Source organism: Agrilus planipennis, unplaced genomic scaffold, assembly GCF_000699045.2.
Source record: "Agrilus planipennis isolate EAB-ADULT unplaced genomic scaffold, Apla_2.0 scaffold167, whole genome shotgun sequence".
In the NCBI taxonomy this organism is placed as follows: domain Eukaryota; kingdom Metazoa; phylum Arthropoda; class Insecta; order Coleoptera; family Buprestidae; genus Agrilus; species Agrilus planipennis.
Genome location: NW_020439043.1, coordinates 611,865 through 616,470, shown reverse-complemented (window position 1 = coordinate 616,470; position 4,606 = coordinate 611,865). Strand labels below are relative to the sequence as shown.

General features: G+C 34.5%; 1 protein-coding gene across 6 annotated transcripts in view; it reads left to right on the top strand.

The window, feature by feature from the left end:
• LOC108736820 overlaps nt 1-4,606 on the top strand; it is a 262,296-nt gene that overhangs the window by 31,093 nt on the left and 226,597 nt on the right. Inside the window, exon 1 of one of the 6 annotated variants that reach the window (XM_025976834.1) lies at nt 3,620-3,643. The exons of the other annotated variants lie outside the window; for them this stretch is intronic. The gene's annotated coding sequence lies outside the window, so the exon portion shown is untranslated. Of the gene's footprint in view, nt 1-3,619; nt 3,644-4,606 lie in introns of those variants that run through there. 6 annotated transcript variants of the gene reach the window in all.

Below are 4,606 nucleotides of genomic sequence, written 5' to 3'. Positions count from 1 at the left end.
TATTGAGATAGGTCGTTTATCCTAATTTGTATTATTTATTGATTACTATATTAAATTATTTGTTATTTTGGTATAGTTCTTGTGTTTACTTTTTCTCATGAACAATAATACATTAGTATGCATGGTTGAGCTGTTAGCATTTTCTGTATTTTTGTGGCTTGTTGGTATATCAGGTTTTTTTTTATTAACGATGACTTATAAGTTATGATTTAATCGCTTTGCAGGAAGGAGTAGTAGGGATATAAAACAGAGGATAACGCAGAGTCGAGTCGCCTTTAATAAAAAGAAGTCAATTTTATTTAACAGTAAATTTAGAAATTCGGAAAAGGTTGTTAAAGGTGTATTTTTGGAGCGCGGCGTTGTACGGGTGCGAAAAATGGACAGTGAGCGCGGTAGAAAAAAAAAGGTTAGAAACGTTCAAAAGGTGGTGTTACAGGCGAATGATGAGTATACCGTGGATAGAGACGGTTAGAAATGAAGAGGTATTAGAAAGAATAGGAGAACAGAGAACTCTATGGAGGTCAACAAGAAATAGGCGAGAAAAGTTGGTAGGACACCTTCTCAGGCATGAAGGTCTAGTCAGAGACATATTAGAGGCAGAAACGGAAGTTACGAGAGGTAGAGATAGACCGAGATTAGATTACTGTTCGCAAATAGTTAAGGATCTGGGTTGTTCTAGTTTTTGGGAAATGCGAAGATAAGCTCAGGATAGGAAAGAGTGAAGGTGCGTGTCCAACTAGTTTTAGGACTGACGACCTTATGATGAATAACCTTCCAGACTTTCAGTGTTTATAAATATTATAAACTCGTTTTAAAAGTTTCAACTCAATCCTCTCCGCCAACCAAGAATTACAATTATCAGTAGATACATTTCATGAATGTCTCCATTAATTATATTGATCCTAAATAGTGATGAGCAAAATTAGTCTTGGTCTTGCAGTCTTTATCTTGGTCTTACGAAAATGTGAGACCAATATTCTCTTTAGACTAAGACCAAACGAGACTAAAAAACCACGACCGAATATGCAAGACCAACACCGATTACACAAGACTAAACTAACTAAAAATTTCGATAGATTTATGAGTTAAACTATTTGAAGCAACTTTAAGAAAACATTTTTTACATTTGAAATTTTCAGTTTGCTACTAGATTTTACCTCTAAATATAAAAAAAGAAACTTTACCACTTTTTGAAAAGGGATTTGAATGTCGTTGGACTGTTATTTGTCCCTAAGTCTATCTTTTTGACATTTTTATTTCATTCAAGTACCTTTTTCTAAAATATTAAGTTGACATTTGCATGTTTTAGCAATAAGCCCCCAAAGTACTGAAAATTACCAAGAGTGCGCACCTCGTAATCTTAGGATGCTTTGTCTACTTTTTAAGATATACCCGTTTACAAATCATTAAAAAGGAATACGTTTAGATACCTAATAGTTTCTGAGTGATACTTGTGATTAAATAATAAGATGATTAGGAATGCTTCCTTTAATTTTGTTCTATTTTATCATAGAGGTTTGTGTCTTTTACATAAGTTTACTAAATACGGAAGTTGTTATGTGTGCTCTTAGGATTTCCAATGCACTCTTAGCATTTCGGTATCCGCATTTGCAAATGAAGATGAAACACTTATTTTACATTACATAATGATTAATAAGAATTATGTTTTTTCATTAAACGTAGATTTTATGTTGAAAGATTCCTTACTTTTATTTCCCTAATAAATGAAACTGTATCATTTAATAAGTATACTATAAAGTTCAGTGTTTCTTCTTCTAATAGATATAAATATAAGTATTACCTAATTACGAAGTAAATAATACTCAGGTGTGTCCACGTGTTTATTTAACATCGATAAAAATTTTTGATTTGCATGGCAGCTTATACTATTAACTTAAAAATAAGAATCATACCTATAAAGATTAAATTATATTGTTTTTTTCCAGGGTGGCGGTAAAATAATTAACAGCTTTGTTGAAAAAAATTAGGTTGAAATCGAAATCTGTGTACACGCAGTAACACTTTAAAAGGTAGACCTTTGACAATCAATTATATTTTACTAACAAATGAATGGTAGATAGAAAAGAACAAAATTTTTTCAGTATGAGGATGGTTGAATAAACCGAAACGTAACAAAAAATAGTTGTTTAGATATTTGACCGCCACCCTGGAAAATACAATATCATTTAAAAGTAACGGTAACGAATTTAATAAACTTAAATTATAAGGATTAAGTAGGTGCATTCGGTAACATTTGTCCCGCTCTTTCGATAACATATTTCTGCATACATATTAATGAGGAATCCCTTTCAGCAATCCCCGTTAAATCATTTCCTTTCTATTAAGGATTCGCGATAAAAATCGTTGAAAAACTCTATACATACTGTAGCGAGCACGAGTGTGTTTGTGTGCGCCCGATCACACGTGTGCGTGAACGGCTTATCGATTCGCCGACTATCCGCGGGCGCCTTTCTTCATGTGCGCCGTATTTGTAAATGTGTGTGTCGTACCTGCGTTCTGGGAAAGCAGTTAAACAGTTCAAACAAAAAAAATATCCGGATGTTTCCAGAAGGTTCCAGAAAGTAAACAAAAGAGTATTTAAAGGAAGAGACGATCACCGAGAGGAGGAGAAATAAATTGCCCGTTGCAGAAGTGAATCCAGAGATAAATTGACAGTGATAGCAGTGAAATAAATAGCGCAGTGAATAGTGATTTATCAACAGTAGTTCTTAGAAGTTAATTTTGTTAAACCCACGAACATTACAATACTATAACGGATAAATTTCATCAAAATCAGAAATGTTGTTGCGTATTGATTTCAGACGATGACTCCACTGTATCAAATTGTGTAGGTGCTTATACTGATATGTATATATAATACCCAAGAAATTTTAATATTTTTTTTCTCTTGTTCCTTCTTTGAACTTATAAGAGTGCACTTGTGCATTTATAAAAGGAATTAATAAGTAGGCGTGTGCACGCTGTGTGGGTTTAAAAATATGTTTGCCATTAAAATCACATTGACGCAAATCGGTACTTACACATACAGCCGCAAATTAATGCATCAAGATATACATAAGCATGTACACATATGTATGCGTGAGTATGTATAGGTAGGTGTACTTGCATATGGTACTGATATGATAAAACACATACATACACTACATTGTAGCGCGCAAACAACGACGCGACGTGAAGAATATACTTTTACCGAGATTGCTTTATGGCGCATTATTTATTTATTAAGGTTTATTTGCTTGTCAGCTCAATTCTTTACTTAACATTATCTTCTGACTTCATTCCTGCCTGCATATACAACACTTTCAATAAAACTTGACGTAAAACTCGGGAAAAATAAGGTCAGTTTGCATTGTTGAGCAATCACAGAAACTTGAACACGTTAACATTAATCAGGTATTAATAATTGGAAAATATTGCGCCATGCTCTTCGTTTTTATTGATCTATCCTATTGCATTTATTTAGTTTTACAATAGAGTGCATATTTATGACGAAGGCTCGAACAGGGTGATATATGCCGTCACGGTGGATAACATTGGATTGGTGCGGATATGTATTTTCTACGTTATTCGATGAGAAGTCACAATCATAATATTTTTATTGTGCATGTCGAATAACAACTAGGTAAGTTTACCTACGATTAATAACTTCACAAAATCAGTAAATACAGGTGAGTTCAGTGAAGTGGAATTTAGTATGAATGTGTGGTGCGGTGACGTAAGTCGGAAGGGGTGGAGGATCTGCTCCTTAGCAGCGTCTAAGAGAGACATCTTTAAGGGCGGCAAATGTCTCTCTCAGGCTGGTGTATGTAGAATTATGCCACTAGCTCTAGTTCCACCACTGACTAGGTGATATCAGTTAATTTTTTATCATAGATCTTTTCTGATATACCTATAAAAAACATCATCATCAAAAGGTCATCAGCCCTAAGAGTGGTTGGACACGCACCTCCAATTTTTCGTAACACGAACCAATCTTCGTATTTCCATAAAACTAGAACAATCCACATCCTTAACTATTTGCGAATTGTAATCTAATCTAGGTCTACCTCTACTCTTCCTAACTCCCGTTTCTGCCTCTAATATGTCTTTGACTATACATCTAGACCTTCATGCCTGAGAAGGTGTCCTATCAACCCATTTCGCCTATTTCTTATTGACTTCCATAGAGTTCTCTGTTCTCTTATTCTTTCTAATATTTCTTCATTTCTAACCTTCTCTATCCACGGCATCCTCATCGTGCCTGTAACACCACATTTCGTACCTGTACAGCGCCGCGCTCCAAACATATACCTTTAACAATCTTTTTCTAATGTCTAAATTAACCGTTCGCGAGCATAGTAGTCTTTTTATTGAAGGCGACTCGACCCTCTGCTTTATATCCCTACGACTTCTTTCGTAAATAGACGTACCAGAGAAATTCTTTGGATGATGACGATAATGCTACGAGGGTGGATTGATAAGTTTCCGGCCTGACCAAGAAAAACAAGGTTTTTAAAAATTTTTTTTTTTTATTTCTCAACATAATCTCCTCCAAGGCTGATACATTTCTCATAGCGGTGTTCCAGTCTATTAATGCCATCTCTAT